This window comes from Pseudophryne corroboree, chromosome 12 (genome assembly GCF_028390025.1).
Source record: "Pseudophryne corroboree isolate aPseCor3 chromosome 12, aPseCor3.hap2, whole genome shotgun sequence".
In the NCBI taxonomy this organism is placed as follows: domain Eukaryota; kingdom Metazoa; phylum Chordata; class Amphibia; order Anura; family Myobatrachidae; genus Pseudophryne; species Pseudophryne corroboree.
The window spans coordinates 112021965-112037529 of NC_086455.1; the positions used below are offsets into that span (position 1 = coordinate 112021965).

General features: G+C 47.2%; 1 protein-coding gene across 2 annotated transcripts in view; it reads right to left on the bottom strand.

Moving 5' to 3' along the window:
• BRMS1L (BRMS1 like transcriptional repressor) overlaps positions 1–15565 on the bottom strand; it is a 164198-nt gene that overhangs the window by 86410 nt on the left and 62223 nt on the right. The window lies entirely within an intron of this gene.

Sequence of the window (15565 nt, forward strand, 5' to 3'; positions counted from 1 at the left end):
GACAGACATAGAAAACCAGGGCTTAGGTGCCATCAAAGGGAGTAAGGAGTATAAGATTGTGTAAGTGAGAAAAGGAAAGGCACATGAGGAAAGAAGTCCCTGGTTTTGCAAGCTTACAATCTAAAAAGGTGAGGCGCTAACAGACCAGGGTGACACAGAAGGGGTAGACAGTGAGCATAGACAAGAGGGTTAGGAGGAGAGTTGGCTGGGTTTGGTGAAGAAGGGGATCTTGAGAGCCCGTTTGAAGTTTTGTAGAGAGGTGGAGTCTCGGATGGGGAGAGGTAGAGCAGTCCAGAGATGGGGAGCAGCACATGCAAAATCTTGTAGGTAGGAGTGGGAGGAGGTAATCAGTTGGCAGGAGAGACGGCGTGCATTAGCAGAGCGAAGAGGACAGGTGGGAATGTAAAGAGAGAGAAGAGTGGGTGAGGGCTTTGTAGGCGAGTGTGAGAAGCTTGAATTGGATTCTGAATGGAAGGGTAGCCAGTGAAGTTCCTGCTAGAGAGGGGATGTGACTGTAGTACGTTTGGTGAGGAAGATGAGACGGGCAGCAGCATTGAGGGTACATTGGAGTGGAGAGAGGCATTTTTGAGGGAGGCCAGATAGGAGATTACAGTAATCCAATCTGGAGATGACCAGTGAGTGGACGAGGTCTTAGTAGCATCCTGGGCGAGAAAGGGTCTGATCCTGGAGATGTTTTTGAGATGGAAATGGCAGGTTTGTGAGAGGCACTGAATGTGTCATTTGAAGGAGAGGGAGGAGTCCAGGATTACTCCAAGACATCGCACTTGGGGGCTAAAGGAGATAGTTGCACCATCAATGGATAATTACATTGTGGGAGGTGAGGTTATGCGGGAGGGAGGGAAGATGATCAGCTCAGTCTTAGACATGTTAAGTTTAAGAAAGCGCTGGGACATCCAGGAGGAGACAGCAGGGAGACAGTTGGAGATACGAGTGAGGAGAGGTCAGGGGAGGAAAGGTAGATTTGAGTATCGTCAGCGCGGTGTGTGTGTGTGTGTGTGTGTGTGTGTGTGTGTGTGTGTGTGTGTGTGTGTGAGAGAGAGAGAGAGGGGGGGTGGAGTCATGAGAGGAGACAGGGAAGGAACAGTCAGAAAGGTAGGAGGATAGCCAGGAGAGAGCAGTGTCACGCAGACGAAGTGAGTATAGGATATGCAGGTGGTGAGGGTGGTCTACAGTGTCAAAAGCAGCAGAGGTGTCAAGGAGAATAAGCAGAGATTAGTGGCCCCTGGATTTAGCAGCAAGGTCATTGCAGACTTTTGTGAGGGCAGTTTGTGGTGTGCGGAGGATGGAAACCAGACTGGAAAAGGGTCAAGCAGCGAGTGGGAAGAAAGACAGTGAGGCGGTTGTAGACAATACGCTCAAGGAGTTTGGAGGCAAAAGGGAGAAGAAAGATGGGTCGGTAGTTGGAGAGACTGGTTGGATCAAGGGTAGGTTTTTTTTAAGAATAGGGGAGACAAGTGCGTGCTTGAAGACATAAGGGACAGTGCCTGATGAGAGTGAGAGATTGAGTAGATGGGCAAGATGGGAACAGGCAGAAGAAGAGAGGAAGCAGAGAAGGCGGGAGGGAATAGGGTCAAGTGGGGAGGTGGAGGGGGATGAGGACCATGACTTCCACTCCAGATACAGGGAAGAAAGAGGTCATTGTTGGTAGGAGGGAAGGAGGGGGGAGGTCAGGAAATGGAGGAGGGGGGATGCTCAGATTCTGGTGGGTTGTTGTTATGTCCTGACGAATGGAGTCAATTTTGGATGTGAAGTAGATGGCAAATTCAAGAGCAGAAAGTGAAGAGGGGAGTTGAGGCAGGGGTGGGCAGAGGAGCGAGTTGACAGTGGCAAATTGTTTAGAGAGGGTAAGGGCAGCAAAGTAGGATGAGAGCATAAATTTGTAGTCGGCCTTAGAGCGTGATTTCCTCCACTGTCGTTCAGCGGTACGTATGCATTTTTGCAGATATCTGGTGCATTTGGTGTGCCAGGGTTGAGGTGTTGATCTGCGAGGGTGAATAGTGGTTGGTGGGGCAACAGAGTCAAGAGCAGAGATAAGGGATGCATTGTATAGGGAAGTAGCTTGTTCAGGGCAGGAAAGAGAATAGGAGAGAGCAGCGAGTCAAACAGGGAAGATAGGGAAGTGGTGTCAATAGCCTCAATGTTACACTTTGTGATGGTAGTTTTAGGTGGCAAAGATGGAGAAGAAGATAGAGATAGGTTAAAAGTGAGCAGGTGATGGTCAGAGAGGGGGAACAAGGAGTTTGAGTAATCAGAAAGATCACAGCAGTGAGTGAAGACCAGATCCAGTGAGCTTCCACTCACATGGGAGGGGGAAAAGATCCACTGGGAGAGACCAAGAGAAGAGGTGAGGTTAAGGAGTTTAGAGGTAGGTGATTTTGTGGGGTTATCTATTATATGTTTGTGGGGTTATATGTTGAAATCACCTAGGATAATGGAGGGAATGTCAGAAGAGAGGAAATGAAGCCAGGAAGCAAAGTGATCAAGGAATTTGGAGGGCATGCCAGAGGTGGTGGTAAATGACAGCTACTCGAAGATGAACAGGTTGGAAGAGGTGTATGGCATGGACCTCAAATGTAGAAAATGTAAGGGATGGTTCTGGTGGTATGAGTTGGTATGAGTAGCTAGAGGGTAGTAGGACCAAAACACCTCCACTGTGGCGACCTCCAGGTCGGGAAGAGGGGTGTGCAAGAATGAGACCCCCAGCAGAGAGCAGTGGGAGAAACTGTGTCAGAGGGTGTAATCCAAGTTTCAGTGATGGCTAGGAGATGCAAGGAATTTGAGATAAAAAGGTCATGGGTGGGGACCAGTTTACTACAGACCGACCTGGCATTCCAGAGGGCACAGGAGAGAGGTAGAGAGTCTGAGGGAGTGATGTGAATGAGATTATCAGGGTTGCTGTAGCAATGAGGCGAGATGGATTTAGAAGAGAGGAATACAGAGGATGTAGTGAGGGTGCTGGCTCCTGGGCTAGGAAGGGACACTGCAGCAGTTGAGCATGGAGGGAGTAAAAAAGTACAGAGGGATATGAGGTGAGCTAGGGAGAGGAGGGAGGGAGCAGGGCAGAGTGGTGGACGATTGGGCCCATGGTAGGGTAGAGGTGAATGACAGTGGGATGTCAGCGGAGGAGTGGAAGTGAGGCAGTGGAGTGGATGGAAGACAAAGGAGGAGAGAGGAGAGGGAAATGTAGGAGACTAGGGGGAGAAGGATAGAGGTGGGAGCAGGGGACAGAGAAGGATAGGGCAGACAAGGAGTGTTGGGGGGGTGATAGTGACAGGCTAGACATGCTGTAGTGTGGATGAGGTGTGTAGTATGCTAAATTTTGAAATAGGAGTGGTGGTTGTACGGATTTACTCTCGGGGAGAACCCCTTTGAATGTGTGATATTCATATTTCTGATATACTAAGCAATGATTGATTATCTATTAATCTCATACCAATTGTTTAATCAGCCTACCCAAGGCACATAAAACCCTGCATGATGAACCACAGATTTCCATTGTTTCATTAGTCTATAAGGCCTTCTTCCTGTCTTTAGTCACAATGGTTCAACAAGCCTCTAAATTTTATTCTGCCATCTTAGCAATGGTTTTCTTACTGCTACTCGACCTGCCAAACCTGTAGCTTGAAGTCTTGTCTTCACATATAAAGCGGAGGCTTGCTTACTTCAACCAGAGGCAAGTTGTACTTGCAGCAATTGCCCTGGGAGCTGCCATGATGACGTAGGTAACTGCACTCCATGACATTTTTGCAAGCTCTCTACTACCCCTTTCACACAGAGCCTCTGACCCAGGATTTTGCCAGGGCACCTGGGTCCTGGCTTTGTGTGAAAAGGACTACCTGTGTTTGGTACCCTGGGAATTCGATCAGGGTCGAACACAGGACAGATCCATGTAGGCCGCAGTGTGAAAGTGCATCTCGGGTGCAGACTTGGGTCGGACTAGATGGGCCAAGTGGTTCTTATCTGCCGTCAAATTCTATGTTTCTATGTCTTTGAGAAATACAGAATGTAACAGTAAGCATAGCACTGAGGTCACAGGTTCGATTCAGACTATGGTCCTAACTGTGGCGTTTATATGTTCTACCCGTGCTTGCGCGAGTTTCTACAGACTACTTCAGTTTCCTCCCACAATCCAAAAATATACCGGTGGATTCATTAGCTCTTGACAAAAAAAATGTGTGTATATGTGGTTAGGGCAGACTATATGGTCCAAGTGGTTCTGATCTGCAGTCAAATTCTAGGTTTCTAATTTAAATTTCCTCATTATTATAATAGCAATAAACTACTTTCTGCAAAGCAATATTGCCCAAATAATGCTTCAGAGGTTATAATAAACGGTTACAAAATGGCTTTTAGACAGGGAGATTGTAATCAACAGAAGTTGGTACACCTGTAGGAATGGTATGCATCAAGGAATAATGTACTTCCACTGCTGCAGAACTGTAAGTACTTAACCCACTACTTGCTCAATAAGACAACATTTCTTTAAAAGCTTCTGAAATTTAAATTTTTTTGCAATTGCTCAAACATGAGAACACCAAGACCAGGCTTACCACCTCTCTGGCTGAGAACTTCAAGTCTGCCCCTGGGCCTAACCATCAAGATGAACATGGAACTGTGGGGGAAGAGCACCAGGACCAGGCTCAGCAGGGACATCCACATTGCTTCCGAGTATGCCACCCACATTCTCCTACCCACCCGTACTACGATCTGATCAAAATAATGTTATCCCAATTTTACTTCTGCCGCTAATTACCTGCTATTGTGTTTTTTTTTTTGTTCCACTGCTCGCTTCACCCCACCATGTGTTTTTCCTGTAATGTTTACCTCCACTGATTGCACACCTTTCCATTGTGCCCTACATGCAGGGTACATCATACTACTACATAAGCATCAGTTTTCACATATATGAACTTGGCCCTTGTATGGCTCACCTCCCACCGTGTAACCTTCAAAGTGCGCCCAACATGGCTGCCCCATATGGTGCACTTGTGGATGGGATGAAGAATACATGGACATTGTGGTTTTGTTGGAACCCTACTCTAAACTGTAGGACTCTGAAATCACCCCTATTTTGTGTCATCTCTTCTAGGGGTGGACTATTCCACCTTGGGTAATCGTACGCTGAGCGCCCAAGATGGCTGCCGCATTTGGTACCTTGTGAGGGTGGAATACACAACCCTTGGAAGTTATTACCCAAACTGCCTACACCAATCCTGCATTATGCTTTCTGTGTGCTTAAGGTTTTCTTTTATGTCTGTGTGGCTTATCTATTGCTATATTACTTAAATCTTCTGTATTATGTGTATTGTTTTTGATGTCTGTAAAGCGCCTTGAGTCCTGTTGGAGAAAGAGCGCTAAATAAAATTATTATTATTTTTATTATCATTTTTGTTAAAAAAACAAAAAAAAATAAAATAAAATAAGAATTTACTTACCGATAATTCTATTTCTCGTAGTCCGTAGTGGATGCTGGGGACTCCGTCAGGACCATGGGGTTTAGCGGCTCCGCAGGAGACAGGGCACAATAATAAAAGCTTTAGGATCAGGTGGTGTGCACTGGCTCCTCCCCCTATGACCCTCCTCCAAGCCTCAGTTAGGATACTGTGCCCGGACGAGCGTGCATAATAAGGAAGGATATTGAATCCCGGGTAAGACTCATACCAGCCACACCAATCACACCGTACAACCTGTGATCTGAACCCAGTTAACAGTATGATAACAACGAAGGAGCCTCTGAAAAGATGGCTCACAACAAGAATAACCCGATTTTTGTAACAATAACTATGTACAAGTATTGCAGACAATCCGCACTTGGGATGGGCGCCCAGCATCCACTACGGACTACGAGAAATAGAATTATCGGTAAGTAAATTCTTATTTTCTCTAACGTCCTAAGTGGATGCTGGGGACTCCGTCAGGACCATGGGGATTATACCAAAGCTCCCAAACGGGCGGGAGAGTGCGGATGACTCTGCAGCACCGAATGAGAGAACTCCAGGTCCTCCTCAGTCAGGGTGTGCCCCTGACCAAGTAGCAGCTCGGCAAAGTTGTAAAGCCGAGACCCCTCGGGCAGCCGCCCAAGATGAGCCCACTTCCTTGTGGAATGGGCTTTTACTGATTTTGGTTGTGGCAAGCCTGCCACAGAATGTGCAAGCTGAATTGTACTACAAATCCAGCGAGCAATCGTCTGCTTAGAAGCAGGAACACCCATCTTGTTGGGTGCATACAGGCTAAACAGCGAGTCAGATTTTCTGACTCCAGTCGTCCTGGAAACATATATTTTCAGGGCCCTGACAACGTCAAGTAACTTGGAGTCCTCCAAGTCCCTAGTAGCCGCAGGTACCACAATAGGTTGGTTCATGTGAAAAACAGAAAACACCTTAAGGAGAAATTGAGGACGAGTCCTCAATTCTGCCCTGTCAGAATGAAAAATTAAGTAAGGGCTTTTATATGATAAAGCCGCCCATTCTGACACACGCCTGGCTGAAGCCAGGGCTAATAGAATCTTCACCTTCCATGTGAAATATTTTAATTCCACAGTGGTGAGTGGATCAAACCAATGCGACTTTAGGAAACTCAAAACAACATTGAGATCCCAAGGTGCCACTGGGGGCACAAAAGGAGGCTGTATATGCAGTACCCCTTTTACAAACGTCTGAACTTCAGGCACTGAAGCCAGTTCTTTCTGGAAGAAATTCGACAGGGTCGAAATTTGAACCTTAATGGACCCTAATTTTAGGCCCATAGACAGTCCTGTTTTCAGGAAATGTAGGAAACGACCCAGTTGGAATTCCTCTGTAGGGACCTTCTTGGCCTCACACCACGCAACATATTTTCGCCAAATGCGGTGAAAATGTTTTGCGGTTACATCCTTCCTGGCTTCGACCAGGGTAGGGATGACTTCATCTGGAATGCCCTTTCAGGATCCGGCGTTCAACTGCCATGCCGTCAAACGCAGCCGCGGTAAGTCTTGGAACAGACAAAGCCCCTGCTGGAGCAGGTCCTTTCTTAAAGGTAGAGGCCACGGTTCTTCCGTGAGCATCTCTTGAAGTTCCGGGTACCAAGTCCTTCTTGACCCATCCGGAACCACGAGTATCGTTCTTACTCATCTCCTTCTTATGATTCTCAGTACTTTTGGTATGAGATGCATAGGAGGGAACACATACCCTGACTGGTACACCCACAGTGTTACCAGAGCGTCCACCGCTATTGCCTGAGGGTCCCTTGACCTGGCGCAATATTTGTCTAGTTTTTTGTTCAGGCGGGACGCCATCATGTCCACCTTTGGTTTTTCCCAACGGTTTACAATCATGTGGAAGACTTCCCGCTGAAGTCCCCACTCTCCCGGGTGGAGGTTATGCCTGCTGAGGAAGTCTGCTTCCCAGTTTTCCACTCCCGGAATTAACACTGCTGAGAGTGTTATCACATGATTTTTCGCCCAGCGAAGAATCCTTGCAGTTTCTGCCATTTCCCTCCTGCTTCATGTGCCGCCCTGTCTGTTTACGTGGGCGACTGCCGTGATGTTGTCCCATTGGATCAATACCGGCTGACCTTGAAACAGAGGTCTTGCTAAGCTTAGAGCCTTGTAAAATTGCCCTTAGCTCCAGTATATTTATGTGGAGAGAAGTCTCCAGACTTGATCATACTCCCTGGGAATTTTTTTCCTTGTGTGACTGCTCCCCAGCCACTCAGGCTGGCATCCGTGGTCACCAGGACCCAGTCCTGAATGTCGAATCTGCGGCCCTTTCATAGATGAGCACTCTGCAGCCACCGCAGAAGAAGACACCCTTGTCCTTGGAGACAGGGTTATCCGCTGATGCATCTGAAGATGCGATCCGGACCATTTTCCCAGCAGATTCCACTGAAAGGTTCTTGCGTGAAATCTACCGAAAGGGCTCGCTTTGTAAGAAACCACCATTTTTCACAGGACCCTTGTGCAATGATGCACTGATACTTTTCCTGGTTTTAGGAGGTTCCTGACTAGCTCGGATAACTCCCTGGCCTTCTTCTCCGGGAGAAAACATCCTTTTCTGGACTGTGTCCAGAATCATTCCTAGGAACATTAGACGTGTCGTCGGAAAAAGCTGCGATTTTGGAATATTTAGAATCCACTCGTGCTGTCGTAGAACTACTTGAGATAGTGCTACTCCGACCGCCAACTGTTCTCTGGACCTTGCCCTTATCAGGAAAGCGTCCATATTTCTTTTAGGAAGAATCATCATTTCGGCCATTACCATGGTAAAGACCCGGGGTGCCGTGGACAATCCAAACGGCAGCTTCTGAACTGATAGTGACAGTTCTGTACCACGAACCTGAGATACCCTTGGTGAGAAGGGCAAAATTTGGACATGTAGGTAAGCGTCCCTGATATCCAGTGACACCATATCGTCCTGGTTCGCTATCACTGCTCTGAGTGACTCCATCTTGATTTGAACCCTTGTATGTAATTGTTCAAATCTTTTAGATCTCACCGAGCCGTTTGGCTTCAGTACCACAATATAGTGTGGAATAATACCCCTTCCCTTGTTGTAGGAGGGGTACTTTGATTATCACCTGCTGGGAATACAGCCTGTGAATTTTTTTCCAATACTGCCTCCCTGTCGGAGGGAGACGTTGGTAAAGCAGACTTCAGGAACTTGTGAGGGGAAGACGTCTCGAATTTCCAATGTACACCTGGGATACTACGTGTAGGATCCAGGAGTCCACTTGCGAGTGAGCCCACTGCGTGCTGAAACTCTTGAGATGACCCCCCACCGCACCTGAGTCCGCTTGTATGGCCCCAGCGTCATGCTGCGGACTTGGCAGAAGCTGTGGAGGACTTCTGTTCCTGGGAATGGGCTGCCTGCTGCAGTCTTCTTCCCTTTCCTCTAACCCTGGGCAGATTGACTGGCCTTTTGCCCGCCTGCCTTTATGGGTACGAAAGGACTGAGACTGAAAAGACTGTGTCCTTTTCTGCTGAGATGTGACTTGGGGTAACAAAAGTGGATTTTCCAGCTGTTGCCATGGCCACCAGGTCCGATGGACCACCCCTTTATACGGCAATACTTCCATGTGCCGTCTGGAATCTGCATCACCTGACCACTGTCGTGTCTATAAACATCGTCTGGCAGATATGGACATCACATCTACTCTTGATGCCAGAATGCAAATATCCCTCTGCGCATCTCGCATATATAGAAATGCATCCTTAAAATGCTCTATAGTCAATAAAATATTGTTCCTGTCAAGGGTATCAATATTTTCAGTCAGGAAATCCGACCAAGCCCCCCCAGCGCTGCACATCCAGGCTGAGGCGATTGCTGGTCGTAGTATAACACCAGTATGTGTGTATATACTTTTTTGGATATTTTTCAGCTTCCTATCAGCTGGCTCTTTGAGGGCGGCCGTATCTGGAGACGGTAACGCCACTTGTTTTTATAAGCGTGTGAGCGCCTTATCCACCCTAAGGTGTGTTTCCCAACTCGCCCTCACTTCTGGCGGGAAAGGGTATACCTCCAATAATTTTCTATCGGAGGAAACCCACGTATCATCACACACTTTAATTTATCTGATTCAGGAAAAACTACAAGTAGATTATTCCCACCCTACATAATACCCTTATTTGTGGTACTTGTAGTATCAGAAATATGTAACACCTCCTTCATTGCCCTTAACATGTAACGTGTGGCCCTAAAGGAAAATACGTTTGTTTCTTCACCGTCGACACTGAAGTCAGTGTCCGTGTCGACCAACTGAGGTAAATGGGCGTTTTTACAAGCCCCTGACGGTGTCTGAGACGCCTGGACAGGTACTAATTTGTTTGCCGGCCGTCTCATGTCGTCAACCGACCTTGCATCGTGTTGACATTATCACGTAATTCCTAAATAAGCCATCCATTCCGGTGTCGACTCCCTAGAGAGTGACATCACCAATACAGGCAATTTGCTCCGCCTCCTCACCAACATCGTCCTCCTACATGTCGACACACACATACCGACACACAGCACACACACAGGGAATGCTCTGATAGAGGACAGGACCCCACTAGCCCTTTGGGGAGACAGAGGGAGAGTTTGCCAGCACACACCAAAAACGCTATAATTATACAGGGACAACCCCTTATACAAGTGTTTTCCCTTATAGCATTTTCACATATGTAATCATATCGCCAAATAAGTGCCCCCCCTCTCTGTTTTAACCCTGTTTCTGTAGTGCAGTGCAGGGGAGAGCCTGGGAGCCTTCCTCACAGCAGAGCTGAGCAGGAAAATGGCGCCGTGTGCTGAGGAGAATAGGCCCCGCCCCCTAAAACGGCGGGCTCTTCTCCCGGAGTTTGTGAGATCTGGCAGGGGTTAAATACATCCATATAGCCTCAAGGGCTATATGTGATGTATTTTAGCCATAAAAAAGGTATAATACATTGCTGCCCAGGGCGCCCCCCCCAGCGCCCTGCACCCTCAGTGACCGCTGGTATGAAGTGTGCTGACAACAATGGCGCACAGCTGCAGTGCTGTGCGCTACCTTATGAAGACTGAAAGTCTTCTGCCGCCTGTTTCTGGACCTCTTCAACTTCGGCATCTGCAAGGGGGGTCGGCGGCACGGCTCCGGGACGAACCCCAGGGTGAGACCTGTGTTCCGACTCCCTCTGGAGCTAATGGTGTCCAGTAGCCTAAGAAGCAAATCCATCCTGCACGCAGGTGAGTTTACTTCTCTCCCCTAAGTCCCTCGTAGCAGTGAGCCTGTTGCCAGCAGGACTCACTGAAAATAAAAAACCTAACTTAAACTTTTATTCTAAGCAGCTCAGGAGAGCCACCTAGATTGCACCCTTCTCGGCCGGGCACAAAAATCTAACTGAGGCTTGGAGGAGGGTCATAGGGGGAGGAGCCAGTGCACACCACCTGATCCTAAAGCTTTTATTATTGTGCCCTGTCTCCTGCGGAGCCGCTAAACCCCATGGTCCTGACGGAGTCCCCAGCATCCACTTAGGACGTTAGAGAAAAACACAAAAACAAAACCACACACATACTAATACCGCTTTCACATCGCAAATGCCAGATCCTACCCGGTAAGAGAAACGCGTCCTTACCGGGTGGGATCCGGCATTTGCGCTCCGTGGCTGGCTTTCCGACCCGGCAATATACCGGGTCGGTTGCCATGACAACGGAGGGCGCAGCAGCAGAGGGGGTGGAGGCGGCGCTGGGAGATGAGCTCATCTCCTGCGCCGCCTCTCCCTATGCTGTGAATGGGAACCGTGTCGCATCGACACGGCTCCAATTCACACCGCACCTGACCCGGTAATCAACCCGGGTAAAACCCTTCTTTTTTACCGGGTTGAGATACCGGGTCAGGCGACCCGCTAAAACGACCAAGGACCTTTCACATTGCACACTGACCCGGTTCGACACGGCAATATGCAGTGTCGATACCGGGTTATTTGTGCGATGTGAAAGGGGTATAACAGTTAACCATTTATTTACTTTTGTACCATTTAGGGTATTCACTGGCCTTTAACTGGACACCACTTATGGGGTGGTTTCAAAACATCTCTATATACAAACATGCACACCCCCTGTTCTCATGCTCCCCCCATTTCTCAGTCTTCTCCCACCCCATTTTCACGCTCACTCTTCCTCCTCCCGATTCTCTCTCCACCACACATTACAGTGTATGATGAGATCCGCCTAGAAACATGGTCCATGCACACTAGACTACGTTGTTCTAGGATAGTGTTTCCGCTCCTGTCTGAGCGGTCGCCCGTACACTGAGCAGTATGACTGCTCATATCCCTCAGTGGAGTGACGCAGCCGCCAGCCGTGCATGCATGCATCTCCTGAATGACAGCTTGCATGCACTGCCGACAGCGTCCATCGTTGCCGACCCGCAGAGCCCCGCATCATTCGTCATTGTCGGCATACACACTGGCTGACAAAATAAGCAACGTATCTCAGGAAGGGAGAAAAATGAGCGACGCCGCTCATTTTATCAGCCAGTGTGTATGGGTCTTCACGGTCGTAGAGAGTGAAAGAATTCTAGATCCACATTAGTGTAGTCGCCACATTTCATTCAGCAAAAGGGTTACACAGCATCCAGATTTGTGACATAGTATGATCCATAGATGACTGTAGAACAGAGAGAGGTTTCAATAATATGCTATATAGTTGCCAATCAATTAATAATAAAAGAAAGAAGTACCAACTTGTGGGAAACATTTTTGTTCAAGGAACCCCTTAGTAAATGCAGACAATTTTGCTAAGGTGCTGCCACTTCTGTAAGAACCAGCAAAATTACTTTACCAACTAACTTTAAATTGCTATTGAGGGTTTGTGGGGTTGGGGCAATTTCTTGAATGTACTTTGGGTTATTTTCAGTCACTCCATTCTGCAAAAGCTGAGAGTGACACCTGCAAAGGAACAGCCAACAGCCATGGAACATGCAACCCGTTGAAGTCAAGTATAGTATTAACCATCTCCCACAGAAATTGATTGCCAACCAGAAATATACGTTATGGTAAGAACTTACCATTGATAACAGTATTTCTCCTAAGTACACAGAGTCCACAGGATAACAATGGGATATGATGGAGACAGCGGATTTGCACCAAATCGGTCAATGCTTTTACGGCCTCCCAGCATGCAACGGGTCAGTCCATATATTCCCGCCTCCTCGCTCAGGCAAATCAGTAGAATTCCAAAGCTCAACGCAGGAGCATCATAGATAGCCCTAATTAGGCAATAAGAACGCATGCACACCCTTCCGTACAAGTAGGAAGAGGTTAGCAAGTAAAAGGATCCTCAAATCAGGTGCATCAGGGTGGGATCCCTGTGGATCCCGTAGACTTAGGAGAACTACCACTATCAACGGTAAGTTCTTTCCATAACGTATATTTCTCTGGCAGGGTCCACAGAATAACAATGGGATTTCCCAAAGCAATTTAGTGGCGGGGACGCTCCTGATTGGACAGGAGAATTCTTCACCCGAATTCAGCGTCATGAGCGGCAAAAGGTATCCAAGACATAATGTCTAATGAATGTGTTAATGGAATACCATGTGGCTGCCTTACATATCTCTTCTGCTGAAGCACCACGTTGTGATGCCCATGATGAACCTACCTTACGAGTAGAGTGACCAGAGACATTAGCCAGAACCGGGAGATCAGCTTGAGAATAGGCTTCTGAAATGGTCATCCAAAGCCATCTTGCCAGTGTCTGCTTATCAGCAGACCATCCTCTCTTGTGAAATCCATAGAGAATGAAGAGAGAATCTGTCTTTCTAATGGCACTGGTACGATCCACGCAGATCCTTAATGCACGAACTACGTCCAGCAACGCATTTCCCGCAGAAAGGCCAAGTACTTGGAAAGCCAGGACTACAATTTCTTCATTAAAGTGGAATTTAGACACCACCTTTGGAAGATACCCTGATCTAGTTCTGAGAACTGCTTTATCTGGATTTAAAAAATAAATAAAATAATATATCAGAAATGGGGAATGACATCATGCCCGTAAATCTGATACTCTCTAGCTGACGCCATAGCCAGTAGAAAGAGAACTTTAGCTGACAACCATTTAAGATCCACATATTAAGTGGTTCAAACGGGGCAACTTGAAGGGCTTTCAGGACTAGACATAAGTCCCAAAGCACTGTAGGAGGAACAAAAAGGAGGTTGAATGCGCAGCATTCCCTGAAAAAAGCACGCACATGCTGTAAATTGGCAATTTTCTTTTAGAACCATACAGTCAATGCCAACACTTGCACTCTCAAGGAAACCACCTTCAAACCTTTACCCATTCCTGCCTGAAGGAATGCTAAGACCCTGGAAATTCTGAAAGACTTCGGGTCCATTTTCCGTTCACTGCACCAATGAATATAGGTTTGCCATATTTGGTAATAAATGCAAGCGGAGGAAGGTTTCCTTGCTCTGAGCATAGTTTGAATTACCTGTTGCTTTCATCTTCCGATGACTCCTCATCGGAATCATGTGTAGCCTGTGGGGGTCAAGATTTACTTACCACAGTCTTATCAGCTCGTTTCAGTATCTGCTGCTGGAAGTGATACACCATAGGTGGAGCTGCATGTAAGGGTTAACAGTGTAACCCATCCCTAGTACAGGAGTTGGAGGAATTATCCGTTCAGCTATACTGGATAAAGTCTGTGCAAACATAGCCCAAGGTGGATCAAGCTGCACCTGAATCTGCCTTGTATTTTTCAATAACCCCTGGTGAAAGCTAGAACAATTTGCACACAAACCATCCTGAACCAGATCCCGAGAGGATAACACAGCTTTGCAAGACAAACATGATATGAATGTTGGTGTTGCTGTAAGTGTACCATCCTCACCTTTGCCACTCTTAGACATGATAAATAATCAACACTTCCACAGTATACTACACAATTTGTGACTGTAATCACTTTAAACTTCTTAAAGTGACATACAATCCGACCCTAACCATGCACCAGCATTGAGGATCGGAATAAACAAAACTGACAGAAATATAGTAAAATCAGCACTCACACTAGCAGTCAGTCACGTTATACATTAGTATAATAAGCAATGAGCATATCAAGTACAACTACAATTTAAGTATGTAGGAGAACATATTACTTCATCATGCTTAAACAGATCTAACGTATTCAGACGCAATTGCGAAAGAAACAGTAAATGTATACAGACTAATGCAATAGACCCTAATCTAACTATTTTTACTCAAAAGGGTAGATAGAGACTTAGTGCTTTATTACCCGTACTCAGTAGAGTGGGATACAGGGAGACTTGCCTCACTCCCAGGACCAATCAATACGCTAGCGAACGCTGAATGAATCCAGATGCTACTAGTGTACACTGCTGCTCCATGAACTTATAGTGAACACTGATGCACCAGTCACACAGCCGCCTATGCTGCGACTGGGTCGCCTTCGTGTACAGAGTCTGAGACGGAAGCGGGAAACCGCTCATGGTGGGAGACTCGGAGGAAACTGGCCATGAACCGGAGGGAGGGGCGACCAGGAGAGCATCCGACTCCCCACTGCTAACATCAACCCTAGGGATTGCAGCCTCATACTATTCCTGGAGCCTCTGATCCTTAAGGCCCAACGCTGGTGCACCCGTGTCAGTGACTGTTTGGTAGTCTCCTCCCAAAACAGTGCGGCTGTGTCCGCATTCCCCTACTAAGCAGAACCGATGCCTTACCTTCTCCCCATGCTCCGGCCACAGCCTGGTAACGCCTGCTGGACCTGCTAGTATATCAGACACAGACGCCCGCCAAAACAGGACTGCACTCATGGGTAAGTGTTGTCGCGACCCGGCGGAGAGTAGTTGGAGTGACTCTAAGGTACGTATAAGGACGCTGTTTAGAAAGATAACTCAAGAATAAAAATAAATAAATAAATAAATAAATAAATAAAATAAATAAAATTGTAAGAATATACAAATACAACAAGAAAGCTTAGGGCTGCTAAAAACAAAGCAGCCCTCTGACCATGGCCCGGCTCCTGTCACACCAAACAAAAAACTGATTTGCCTGAGCGAGGAGGCGGGGATATATGGATGGGCCCGTTGCAGGCTGGGAGG